The sequence below is a fragment of the Cornus florida genome, unplaced genomic scaffold (assembly GCF_030987335.1).
Source record: "Cornus florida cultivar Cherokee Brave unplaced genomic scaffold, ASM3098733v1 CherokeeBrave_3.0.0_Hap2_Chr06, whole genome shotgun sequence".
Classification (NCBI taxonomy): domain Eukaryota; kingdom Viridiplantae; phylum Streptophyta; class Magnoliopsida; order Cornales; family Cornaceae; genus Cornus; species Cornus florida.
This window is the reverse complement of record NW_026775576.1, coordinates 3,407,035-3,421,945: the sequence shown is the minus strand read 5'-3', so window position 1 is coordinate 3,421,945 and position 14,911 is coordinate 3,407,035.

Genomic DNA, 14,911 nt, shown 5'->3' with positions numbered 1-14,911 from the left:
TAAAGATTGAATATTTGAAAGAAAATGAGAGTTTTGAGCTAAACTTATTCGAGTTCCCTTTGGCGCCCCGAATAATGTTTTAATGAGTAAAAATTGAATCTTTGAATTAAACTACCTCAATCAAGTTCCTATTATGACACTAGACCATTTTAATGTATAAACACTAATCGTTGAAAGAAAATAAGAGTTTTGAGTTCAACTTATTTGAGTTCCCTTTGACGTCACGATGAGTGTTTCATTGAGTGTAGATTGAATCTTTCAGTAAAATTACATCAATCAATGTTCGTATTTTATCACTAGACCTTTTTAATGTATTAAGAATGAATCTTTGAAAAAAAAAATGAGGGTTTTGATTTAACTAACTCGAGTTCCCAATGAAGGTACCTATTATGTCACTTGATCTTTTTAATGTTTAAAGATTGAATCATTGAAAAAAACGAATTGAGAATTTTGAGCTAAACTTATTCGAGTTCCTTTTGACATCCCGAAGAGTGTTTTAAAGAGTAAAGATTGAATCCTTGAATGAAGGTACTTATTATGTCACTAAACCTTTTTAATGTTTAAAGATTGAATCATTGAAAAAAATGAGGGTTTAGAGTTTAACTTATTTGAGTTCCCTATGAGGTCGCGAAGAGTGTTTTATCGAGTAAAGTTTGAAACCTTAAATGAAAATAGCTCAATCAAGGTACCTATTATGTCACTAGACATTTTTAAGGTATAAAATAAGAGTTTTGAGTTAAACTTATTCGAATTCCCTTTGACGTCACGAAGAGTGTTTTAAGGAGTTTAGATTGAATCTTTGAATGAAAATACCTCAATCATGGTACCTATCATGTCACTAGACCATTTTCATGTATAAAGATTAAATCTTTGTAAAAAAACGAGAGTTTTGAGTTAAACTTATTCGAGTTTTGTTTGACGTCGCGAATAGTGTTTTAAAGTGAAAAAACTAAATCTTTGAATGAATTACCTCAATCAAGGTTCGTATTGCCTCACTAGACCTTTTTAATGTCTAAAGATTGAATATCTGAAAGAAAATGAAAGTTTTGAGTTTAACTTATTCGACTTCCCTATGAAATCGCGAAGAGTGTTTTAATGATTAAAGATTGAATTGTTTTGAATGAAAATATCTCAATCAGGGTACTTATTCTGTCACTAGACCTTTTTAACGTATAAAGATTGAACCTTGGAAAGAAAATGAGTGTTTTGAGTGAAACTTATTCGAGTGCCCTTGGACGTCCCGAAGAATGTTTTCATGAGTAAAGATTGAATCTTTAAATGAAAATGAGAGTCACTAGACCATTTTAATGTATAAAGATTAAATCTTTGAAATAAAATGAGAGTTTTGAGTTAAACTAATTCGATTTCACTTTGACGTCACGAAGAGTGTTTTAATGAGTAAAGATTGAATCTTTGAATGAAATTAACTCAATCAGGGTACCTATTATGTCACTTGAACTTTTTAATGTATAAAGATTGAATCTCTGAAAGAAAATGAGAGTTTTGAGTTGAACTTATGCGAGTTCCCTTTGACGTCCCAAAGAGTGTTTTAAAGAGTAAAGATTGAATTTTAGTGTGAAAATACCACAATCAATGTACCTATTAAGTCACTAGACCATTTTAACGTATACAGATTCAATATTTGAAAGAAAATAAGAGTTTCGAGTTCAACTTATTCGAATTCTGTTTAACGTGACGATGAGTGTTTCAATGAGAAATTATTGAATCTTTGAATGAAATTACTTCAATCAAGGTAACTATGATGTCACTAGACCTTTTTATTGTATAAGTATTGTCTCTCTGAAAGAAAATGAGAGTTTTGAGTTAAACTTATTCGAGTTGACAATAAAGTCGTGAAAGTGTTTGAATGACTAAATATTGAATCTTTGAATGAAAATACATCAACCATGATGCCAATTATGTTACTGGGCCTTTTTAATGTATAAAGAATGAATCTTCGAAGGAAAATGAGAGTTTCAAGTTTAACTTATTCTAGTTCCCTATGAATTCACGAAAAGTGTTTTAATGACTAAATATTGAATCTACGAATCAAAACACTTCAATCAAGGTACCTGTTATGTCACTAAACCTTTTTATGTTATAAAGATTGAATCTTTGAAAGAAAATGAGAGTTTTGCGCTAAACTTATTCGAGTTCCTTTTGTCGCCCCGAATAATGTTTTAATGAGTAAAAATTGAATCTTTGAATTAAACTACCTCAATCAAGTTTCCTATTACGACAGTAGATCATTTTAATGTATAAACACTAATCGTTGAAAGAAAATAGGAGTTTTGAGTTCAACTTATTTGAGTTCCCTTTGACGTCACGATGAGTGTTTCATTGAGTGTAGATTGAATCTTTCAGTGAAATTATCTCAATCAATGTACGTATTGTATCACTAGACCTTTTTAATGTATAAAGAATGAATCTTTGAAAAAAAAAATGAGGGTTTTGATTTAACTTACTCGAGTTCCCAATGAAGGTACCTATTATGTCACTTGATCTTTTTAATGTTTAAAGATTGAATCTTTGAAAAAAAAGAAATGAGAGTTTTGACCTAAACTTAATCGAGTTCCTTTTGACATCCTGAAGAGTGTTTTAAAGAGTAAAGATTGAATCCTTGAATGAAGGTACTTATCATGTCACTAATCCTTTTTAATGTATAAAGATTGAATCATTGAAAAAAATGAGGGCTTTGAGTTTAACTTATTTGAGTTCCCTATGAGGTCGCGAAGAGTGTTTTATCAAGTAAAGATTGAATCCTTGAATGAAAATAGCTCAATCAAGGTACCTATTATGTCACTAGACATTTTTAAGGTATAAAGTAAGAGTTTTGAGTTAAACTTATTCGAGTTCCCTTTGACGTCACGAAAAGTGTTTTGAGGAGTTAAGATTGAATCTTTGAATGAAAATACCTCAATCAAGGTATCTATCATATCACTAGACAATTTCAATGTATAAAGATTAAATTTTTGTAAGAATACGAGAGTTTTGAGTTAAACTTATTCGAGTTTTGTTTGACGTCGCGAAGAGTGTTTTGAAGTGTAAAAACTAAATCTTTGAATGAAATTACCTCAATCAAGGTTCGTTTTACCTCACTAGACCTTTTAAATGTCTAAAGATTGAATATCTGAAAGAAAATCAAAGTTTTGAGTTTAACTTATTCGAGTGCCCTTGGACGTCCCGAAGAATGTTTTAATGAGTAAAGATTGAATCTTTAAATGAAAATACCTCAATCAAGGTACCTATGAAGTCACTAGACCATTTTAATGTATAAAGATTAAATCTTTGAAATAAAATGAGAGTTTTGAGTTAAACTAATTCGATTTCATTTTGACGTCACGAAGAGTGTTTTAATGAGTAAAGATTGAATCTTTGAATGAAATTAACTCAATCAGGGTACCTATTATGTCACTTGAACTTTTTAATGTATAAAGATTGAATCTTTGTAAGAAAATGAGAGTTTTGAGTTGAAGTTATTCGAGTTCCCTTTGACATCCCAAAAAGTGTTTTAATGAGTAAAGAATGAATTTTTGTATGAAAATACCACAATCAAGGTACCTATTAAGTCACTAGACCATTTTAATGTATACAGATTCAATATTTGAAAGAAAATAAGAGTTTGGAGTTCAACTTATTCGAATTCCGTTTGATGTCACGATGAGTGTTTCAATGAGCGAGGATTGAATCTTTGAATGAAATTACTTCAATCAAGGTAACTATTATGTCACTAGACCGTTCTAATGTATAAGTATTGTCTCTCTGAAAGAACATGAGAGTTTTGAGTTAAACTTATTTGAGTTGACAATAAAGTCGTGAAAGTTTTTTAATGACTAAATATTGAATCTTTGAATGAAAATACCTCAACCAAGATGCCAATTATGTTACTGGGCCTTTTTAATGTATAAAGATTGAATCTTTGAAGGAAAATGAGAGTTTCGAGTTTAACTTATTTAAGTTCCCTATGAATTCACGAAAAGTGTTTTAATGACTAAATATTGAATCTACGAATGAAAACACTTCGATCAAGGTACCTATTATGTCACTAAACCTTTTTATGTTATAAAGATTAAATCTTTGAAAGAAAATGGGAGTTTTGAGCTAAACTTATTCGAGTTCCCTTTGACGCCCCGAATAATGTTTTAATGAATAAAAATTGAATCTTTGAATTAAACTACCTCTATCAACGTACCCATTACGACACTAGACCATTTTAATGTATAAACACTGATCGTTGAAAGAAAATAGGAGTTTTGAGTTCAACTTATTTGAGTTCCCTTTGACATCAAGATGAGTGTTTCATTGAGTGTAGATTGAATCTTCTAGTGAAATTACCTCAATCAGTGTACGTATTGTATCACTAGACCTTTTTAATGTATAAAGAATGAATCTTTGAAAAAAAAAATGAGGGTTTTGATTTAACTTACTCGAGTTCCCAAGGAAGGTACCTATTATGTCACTTGATCTTTTTATTATTTAAAGAGTGAATCTTTGAAAAAAAAGAAATGAGAGTTTTGAACTAAACTTATTCAAGTTCCTTTTGACATCCCAAAGAGTGTTTTAAAGAGTAAAGATTGAATCATTGAATGAATGTACTTATTATGTCACTAAACCTTTTTAATGTTTAAAGATTGAATCATTGAAAAAAAATGAGGGTTTTGAGTTTAACTTATTTGAGTTCCCTATGAGGTCGTGAAGAGTGTTTTATCGAGTAAAGTTTGAATCCATGAATGAAAATAGCTCAATGAAGGTTCTTATTATGTCACTAGACATTTTTAAGGTATAAAATAAGAGTTTTGAGTTCAACTTATTCGAGCTCCCTTTGACGTCACGAAGAGTGTTTATGGAGTTAAGATTGAAATACTTCAATCAAGGTACCTATCATGTCACTAGACCATTTTCATGTATAAAGATTAAATCTTTGTAAGAAAACGAAAGTTTTGAGTTAAACTTATTCGAGTTTTGTTTGACGTCGCAAAGAGAGTTTTAAAGTGTAAAAACTAAATCTTTGAATGAAATTACCTCAATCAAGGCTCGTATTACCTCACTAGACCTTTTTAATGTCTAGAGATTGAATATCTGAAAGAAAATGAAAGTTTTGATTTTAACTTACTCAAGTTCCCTATGAAGTCGCGAAGAGTGTTTTAATGATTAAAGATTGAATCGTTTTGAATGAAAATACCTCAATCAGGGTACCTATTATGTCACTAGACCTTTTTAACGCATAAAGATTGAACCTTGGAAAGAAAATGAGAGTTTTGAGTTAAACTTTTTCGAGTGCCCTTGGACGTCCTGAAGAATGTTTTAATGAGTAAAGATTGAATCTTTAAATGAAAACACCTCAATCAAGGTACCTATGAAGTCACTAGACCTTTTTAACGTATAAAGATTAAATCTTTGAAATAAAATGAGAGTTTTGAGTTAAACTAATTCGATTTGACTTTAACGTCACGAAGAGTGTTTTAATGAGTAAAGATTGAATCTTTGAATGAAATTAACTCAATCAGGGTGCCTATTATGTCACTTGAACTTTTTAATGTAGAATGATTGAATCTTTGAAAGAAAATGAGAGTTTTGAGTTGAACTTATGTGAGTTCCCTTTGACGTTCCAAAGAATGTTTTAATGAGTAAAGATTGAATTTTTGTTTGAAAATAACACAATCAAGGTACCTATTAAGTCACTAGACCATTTTAATATATACAGATTCAATATTTGAAAGAAAATAAGAGTTTAGAGTTCAACTTATTCGAATTCCGTTTAACGTCACGATGAGTGTTTCAATGAGCAAGGATTGAATCTTTGAATGAAATTACTTCAATCAAGGTAACTATTATGTCACTAGACCTTTTTAGTGTATATGTATTGTCTCTCTGAAAGAAAAAGAGAGTTTTGAGTTAAACTTATTCGAGTTTACAATAAAGTCGTGAAAGTGCTTTAATGACCAAATATTGAATCTTTGAATGAAAATACCTCAACCAAGATGCCAATTATGTTACTGGGCCTTTTTAATGTATAAAGATTGAATCTTTGAAGGAAAATGAGAGTTTCGAGTTTAACTTATTTAAGTTCCCTATGAATTCACGAAAAGTGTTTTAATGACTAAATATTGAATCTACGAATGAAAACACTTCAATCAAGGCACCTATTATGTCACTCAACCTTTTTATGTTATAAAGATTGAATCTTTGAAAGAAAATGGGAGTTTTGAGCTAAACTTATTGGAGTTCCCTTTGACGCCCCGAATAATGTTTTAATGAGTAAAAATTGAATCTTTGAATTAAACTACCTCAATCAAGTTTCCTATTACGACACTAGACCATTTTAATGTATAAACACTAATAGTTGAAAGAAAATAGGAGTTTTGAGTTCAACTTATTTGAGTTCCCTTTGATGTCAAGATGAGTGTTTCATTGAGTGTAGATTGAATCTTTCAGTGAAATTACCTCAATCAGTGTACGTATTGTATCACTAGACCTTTTTAATGTATAAAGAATGAATCTTTCAAAAAAAAATGAGGGTTTTGATTTAACTTACTCGAGTTCCCAATGAAGGTACCTATTATGTCACTTGATCTTTTTAATGTTTAAAGATTGAATCTTTGAAAAAAAAAAGAAATAAGAGTTTTGAGCTTCGAGTTCCTTTTGACATCCCGAAGAGTGTTTTAAAGAGTAAAGATTGAATCCTTGAATGAAGGTACTTATTATGTCACTAAACCTTTTTAATTTTTAAAGATTGAGTCATTGAAAAAAATGAGGGTTTTGAGTTTAACTTATTTAAGTTCCCTATGAGGTCGCGAAGAGTGTTTTATCGAGTAAAGTTTGAATCCTTAAATGAAAATAGCTCAATCAAGGTACCTATTATGTCACTAGACATTTTTAATGTATAAAATAAGATTTTTGAGTTAAACTTATTCGAGTTCCCTTTGACGTCACGAAGAGTGTTTTAAGGAGTTAAGATTGAATCTTTGAATGAAAATACCTCAATCAAGGTACTTATCATGTCACTAGACCATTTTAATGTATCAAGATTACATCTTTGTAAGAAAACGAGAGTTTTGAGTTAAACTTATTCGAGTTTTGTTTGACGTCGCGAAGAGTGTTTTAAAGTGTAAAAACTAAATCTTTGAGTGAAATTACTTCAATCAAGGTTCGTATTACCTCACTAGACCGTTTTAATGTATAAAGATTAAACCTTGGAAAGAAAATGAGAGTTTTGAGTTAAACTTATTCGAGTGCCCTTGGATGTCCCGGAGAATGTTTTAATGAGTAAAGATTGAATCTTTAAATGAAAACACCTCAATAAAGGTACCTATGAAGTCACTAGACCATTTTAATGTATAAAGATTAAATATTTGAAATAAAATGAGAGTTTTGAGTTAAACTAATTCGATTTCACTTTGACGTCACGAAGAGTGTTTTAATGAGTAAATATTGAATCTTTGAATAAAATTAACCCAATCAGGGTACCTATTATGTCACTTGAACTTTTTAATGTATAAAGATTGAATCTTTGAAAGAAAATGAGAGTTTTGAGTTGAACTTATGCGAGTTCCCTTTGACGTCCCAAAAAGTGTTTTAATGAGTAAAGATTGAATTTTTGTATGAAAAAACCACAATCGAGGTGCCTATTAAGTCACTAGACCATTTTAATGTATACAGATTCAATATTTGAAAGAAAATAAGAGTTTGGAGTTCAACTTATTCGAATTCCGTTTGACGTCACGATAAGTGTTTCAATGAGCAAGGATTGAATCTTTGAATGAAATTACTTCAATCAAGGTAACTATTATGTCATTAGACCTTTTTAATGTATAAGTATTGTAACTCTAAAAGAAAATGAGAGTTTTTAGTTAAACTTATTCGAGTTGACAATAAAGTCGTGAAAGTGTTTTAATGACTAAATATTGAATCTTTGAATGAAAATACCTCAACCAAGATATCAATTATGTTACTGGGCCTTTTTAATGTATAAAGATTGAATCTTTGAAGGAAAATGAGAGTTTCGAGTTTAAAATATTGAAGTTCCCTATGAATTCACGAAAAGTGTTTTAATGACTAAATATTGAATCTACGAATGAAAACACTTCTATCAAGGTACCTGTTATGTTACTAAACCTTTTTACGTTATAAAGATTGAATCTTTGAAAGAAAATGAGAGTTTTGAGCTAAATTTATTCGAGTTCCCTTTAACGTCCCGAATATGTTTTAATGAGTAAAAATTGAATCTTTGAATTAAACTACCACAATCAAGTTTCCTATTACGATACTAGACCATTTTAATGTATAAACACTAATCGTTGAAAGAAAATAAGAGTTTTGAGTTCAACTTATTTGAGTTCCATTTGACGTCAGGATGAGTGTTTCATTGAGTGTAGATTGAATCTTTCTGTGAAATTACCTCAATCAATGTACGTATTGTATCACTAGACCTTTTTAATGTACAAAGAATGAATCTTTGAAAAAAAAAAATGCGGGTTTTGATTTAATTTACTCGAGTTCCCAATGAAGGTACCTATTATGTCACTTGATCTTTTTAATGTTTAAAGATTGAATCTTTGAAAATAAAGAAATTAGAGTTTTGAGCTAAACTTATTCGAGTTCCTTTTGACATCCCGAAGAGTGTTTTAAAGAATAAAGATTGAATCCTTGAATAAAGGTACTTATTATGTCACTAAACCTTTTTAATGTATAAAGATTGAATCATTGAAAAAAATGAGGGTTTTGAGTTTAACTTATTTGAGTTCCCTATGAGGTCGCGAAGAGTGTTTTATCGAGTAAAGATTGAATCCTTGAAAGAAAATAGCTCAATCAAGGTACCTATTATGTCACTAGACATTTTTATGGTATAAAATAAGAGTTTTGAGTTAAACTTATTCGAGTTCCTTTGACGTCACGAAGAGTGTTTTAAGGAGTTAAGATTGAATCTTTGAATGAAAATACCTCAATCCAGGTACCTATCATGTCACTAGACCATTTTAATGTATAAAGATTAACTCTTTGTAAGAAAACGAGAGTTTTGAGTTAAACTTATTCGAGTTTTGTTTGACGTCGCGAATAGTGTTTTAAAGTGCAAAAACTAAATGAATGAAATTACCTCAATCAAGGTGCGTATTACCTCACTAGACCTTTTAAATGTCTAAAGATTGAATATCTGAAAGAAAATGAAAGTTTTGAGTTTAACTTACTCGAGTTCCCTATTAGGTCGCGAAGAGTGTTTTAATGATTAAAGATTGAATCCTTTTGAATGAAAATACCTCAATCAAGGTTCCTATTATGTCACTAGACCTTTTTAATGTATAAAGATTGAACCTTGAAAAGAAAATGAGAGTTTTGAGTTAAAATTATTCGAGTGCCCTTGGACGTCCCGAAGAATGTTTTAATGAGTAAAGATTAAATCTTTAAATGAAAACAACTCAATCAAGGTACCTATGAAGTCACTAGACCATTTTAACGCATAAAGATTAAATCTTTGAAATAAAATGAGAGTTTTGAGTTAAACTAATTCGATTTCACTTTGACGTCACGAAGAATGTTTTAATGAGTAAATATTGAATCTTTTAATGAAAGTAACTCAATCAGGGTACCTATTATGTCACTTGAACTTTTTAATGTATAAAGATTGAATCTCTGAAAGAAAATGACAGTTTTGAGTTGGACTTATGCGAGTTCCCTTTGACGTTCCAAAGAGTGTTTTAATGAGTAAAGATTGAGTTTTTGTTTGAAAATACTATAATCAAGGTGCCTATTAAGTCACTAGACCATTTTAATGTATACAGATTCAATATTTGAAAGAAAATAAGAGTTTGGTGTTCCACTTCTTCGAATTCCGTTTGACGTCACAATGAGTGTTTCAATGAGCAAGGATTGAATCTTTGAATGAAATTACTTCAATCAAACTAACTATTATGTCACTAGCCCTTTTTAATGTATAAGTATTGTATCTCTGAAAGAAAATGAGAGTTTTGAGTTAAACTTATTCGAGTTCACAATAAAGTCGTGAAAGTGTTTTAATGATTAAATATTGAATCTTTGAATGAAAATACCTCAACCAAGATACCAATTATGTTACTGGGCCTTTTTAATGTATAAAGATTGAATCTTTGAAGGAAAATGAGAGTTTCGAGTTTAGCTTATTAAAGTTCCCTATGAATTCACGAAAAGTGTTTTAATGACTAAATATTGAATCTACGAATGAAAACACTTCAATCAAGGTACCTGTTATGTCACTAAACCTTTTTATGTTATAAAGATTGAATCTTTGAAAGAAAATGTGAGTTTTGAGCTAAACTTATTCGAGTTCCCTTTGACGTCCCGAATAATTTTTTAGTGAGTAAAAATTGAATCTTTGAATTAAACTACCTCAATCAAGTTTCCTATTACGGCACAAGACCATTTTAATGTAAAAACACTAATCGTTAAAAGAAAATAGGAGTTTTGAGTTCAACTTATTTGAGTTCCCTTTGACGTCAGGATGAGTGTTTCATTGAGTGTAGATTGAATCTTTTAGTGAAATTACCTCAATCAATGCACGTATTGTATCACTAGACCTTTTTAATGTATAAAGAATGAATCTTTAAAAAAAAAAAATGAGGGTTTTCATTTAACTTACTCGAGTTCCCAATGAAGGTACCTATTTTGTCACTTAATCTTTTTAATGTTTAAAGATTGAATCTTTGAAAAAAAAAGAAATGAGAGTTTTGAACTAAACTTATTCGAGTTCCTTTTGACATCCCGAAGAGTGTTTTAAAGTGTAAAGATTGAATCCTTGAATGAAGGTACTTATTATGTCACTAAACCTTTTTAATGTATAAAGATTGAATCATTGAAAAAAATGAGGGTTTTGAGTTTAACTTATTTGAGTTCACAATGACGTCACGAAGAGTGTTTTATCGAGTAAAGATTGAATCCTTGAATGAAAATAGCTCAATCAAGGTACCTATTATGTCACTAGACATTTTTATGGTATAAAATAAGAATTTTGAGTTAAACTTACTCGAGTTCCCTTTGACGTCACGAAGAGTCTTTTAAGGAGTTAAGACTGAATCTTTGAATGAAAATACCTCAATCAATGTACCTATCATGTCACTAGACCATTTTAATGTATAAAGATTAAATCTTTGTAAGAAAACGAGAGTTTTGAGTTAAACTTATTCGAGTTTTGATTGACGTCGCGAAGAGTGTTTTAAAGTGTAAAAACTAAATCTTTAAATGAAATTACCTCAATCAAGGTTCGTAATACCTCACTAGACCCTTTTAATGTCTAAAGATTGAATATCTGAAAGAAAATGAAAGTTTTGAGTTTAACTTGCTCGACTTCCCAATGAAGTCACGAAGAGTGTTTTAATGATTAAAGATTGAATCATTTTGAATGAAAATACCTCAATCAGGGTACCTATTATGTCACTAGACCTTTTTAAAGTATAAATATTGAACCTTGGAAAGAAAATGAGAGTTTTGAGTTAAACTTATTTGAGTGCCCTTGGACGTCCCGAAGAATGTTTTAATGTGTAAAGATTAAATCTTTAAATGAAAACACCTCAATCAAGGTACCTATGAAGTCACTAGACCATTTTAATGTATAAGGATTAAATCTTTGAAATAAAATGAGAGTTTTGAGTTAAACTAATTCGATTTCACTTTGACGTCACGAAGAGTGTTTTAATGAGTAAATATTGAATGTTTGAATGAAATTAATTCAATCAGGGTACCTATTATGTCACTTGAACTTTTTAATGTATAAAGATTGAATCTCTGAAAGAAAATGAGAGTTTTGAGTTGAACTTATGCGAGTTCCCTTTGACGTCTCAATGAGTGTTTTAATGAGTAAAGATTGAATTTTAGTATGAAAATATCACAATCATGGTACCTATTAAGTCACTAGACCATTTTAATGTATACAGATTCAATATTTGAAAGAAAATAAGAGTTTGGAGTTCAACTTATTCGAATTCCGTTTGACGTCACGATGAGTGTTTCAATGAGCAAGGATTGAATCTTTGAATGAAATTGCTTCATTCAAACTGACTATTATGTCACTAGACCTTTTTAATGTATAAGTACTGTATCTCTGAAAAAAAATGAGAGTTTTGAGTTAAACTTATTCGAGTTGACAATAAAGTCATGAAAGTATTTTAATGACTAAATATTGAATCATTGAATGAAAATACCTCAACCAAGATACCAATTATGTTACTGGGCCTTTTTAATGTATAAGGATTGAATCTTTGAAGGAAAATGAGAGTTTCGAGTTTAACTTATTGAAGTTCCCTAGGAATTCACGAAAAGTGTTTTAATGACTAAATATTGAATCTACGAATGAAAATACTTCAATCAAGGTAAAAATTGAATCTTTGTAAGAAAATGAGAGTTTTGAGCTAAACTTATTCGAGTTCCCTTTGACGTCCTGAATAGTGTTTTAATGAGTAAAAATTGAATCTTTGAATTAAACTACCTCAATCAAGTTTCCTATTACGACACTAGACCATTTTAATATATAAACTTATTTGACATCAGGATGAGTGTTTCATTAAGTGTAGATTGAATCTTTCAGGGAAATTACCTCAATCAATGTACGTATTGTATCACTAGACCTTTTTAATGTCTAAAGAATGAATCTTTGAAAAAAAAAAATGAGGGTTTTGATTTAACTTACTCGAGTTGCCAATGAAGGTATCTCTTATGTCACTTGATCTTTTTAATGTTTAAAGATTGAATCTTTGAAAAAAAAGAATTGAGTGTTTTGAGCTAAACTTATTCGAGTTCCTTTTGACATCACAAAAAGTGTTTTAAAGAGTAAAGATTGAATCCTTGAATGAAGGTACTTATTATGTCACTAAACCTTTTTAATGTATAAAGATTGAATCATTGAAAAAAATGAGGGTTTTGAGCTTAACTTATTGGAGTTCCCTATGAGGTCGCGAAGAGTGTTTTATCGAGTAAAGATTGAATCATTGAATGAAAATTGCTCAATCAAGGTACCTATTATATCACTAGACATTTTTAAGGTATAAAATAAGAGTTTTGAGTTAAACTTATTCGAGTTCCCTTTGACGTCACGAAGAGTGTTTTAAGGAGTTAAGATTGAATCTTTGAATGAAAATACCTCAATCAAGGTACCTATCAAGTCATTAGACCATTTTAATGTATAAAGATTAAATCTTTGTAAGAAAACGAGAGTTTTGCGTTAAACTTATTCGAGTTTTGTTTGACGTCGCGAAGAGTGTTTTAAAGTGTAAAAACTAAATCTACGAATGAAATTACCTCAATCAAGGTTCGTATTACCTCATTAGACCTTTTTAATGTCTAAAGATTGAATATCTGAAAGAAAATGAAAGTTTTGAGTTTAACTTACTCGAGTTCCCTATGAAGTCGCGAAGAGTGTTTTAATGATTAAAGATTGAATCCTTTTGAATGAAAATACCTCAATCAGGGTACCTATTATGTCACTACACCTTTTTAACGTATAAATATTGAACCTTGGAAAGAAAATGAGAGTTTTGAGTTAAACTTATTCGAGTGCCCTTGGACGTCCCGAAGAATGTTTTAACTAGTAAAGATTGAATCTTTAAATAAAAACACCTCAATCAAGGTACCTATGAAGTCACTAGACCATTTTAATATATAAAGATTAAATCTTTGAAATAAAATGAGAGTTTTGAGTTAAACTAATTCGATTTCACTTTAACGTCACGAAGAGTGTTTTATTGAGTAAATATTGAATCTTTGAATGAAATTAACTCAATCAGGGTACCTATTATGTCACTTGAACTTTTTAATGTATAAAGATTGAATCTCTAAAAGAAAATTAGAGTTTTGAGTTGAACTTATGCGAGTTCCCTTTGACGTCCCAAAGAGTGTTTTAATGAGTAAAGATTGTATTTTTGTATGAAAATACCACAATCAAGGTTCCTATTATGTCACTAGACCATTTTAATGTATACAGATTCAATATTTGAAAGAAAATAAGAGTTTGGAGTTCAACTTATTCGAATTCGGTTTGACGTCATGATGAGTGTTTCAATGAGCAAGGATTGAATTTTTGAATGAAATTACTTCAGTCAAACAAACTATTACGTCACTAGACCTTTTTAATGTAAAAGTATTGTATCTCTGAAAGAAAATGAGAGTTTTGAGTTAAACTTATTCGAGTTGACAATAAAGTCGTGAAAGTGTTTTAATAGCTAAATATTGAATCTTTGAATGAAAATACCTCAACCAAGATACCAATTATGTTACTGGGCCTTTTTAATGTATAAAGATTGAATCTTTGAAGGAAAATGAGAGTTTCGAGTTTAACTTATTGAAGTTCCCTATGAATTCACGAAAAGTGTTTTAATGACTAAATATTTAATCTACGAATGAAAACACTTCAATCAAGGTACCTGTTATGTCACTAAACCTTTTTATGTTATAAAGATTGAATATTTGAAAGAGAATGAGAGTTTTGAGCTAAACTTATTCGAGTTCCCTTTGACGTCCCGAATAATGTTTTAATGACTAAAAATTGAATCTTTGAATTAAACTACCTCAATCAAGTTTCCTATTACGGCACAAGACCATTTTAATGTATAAACACTAATCGTTGAAAGAAAATAGGAGTTTTGAGTTCAACTTATTTGAGTCCCCTTTGACGTCACGATGAGTGTTTCATTGAGTGTAGATTGAATCTTACAGTAAAATTACCTCAGTCAATGTACGTATTGTATCACTAGACCTTTTTAATGTATAAAGAATGAATCTTTGAAAAAAAAAAATGAGGGTTTTGATTTAACTTACTCGAGTTCCCAATGAAGGTACCTATTATGTCACTTGATCTTTTTAATGTTTAAAGATTGAATCTTTGAAAAAAAAGAAATGGGAGTTGAGCTAAACTTATTCGAGTTCCTTTTGACATCCCGAAGAGTGTTTTCAA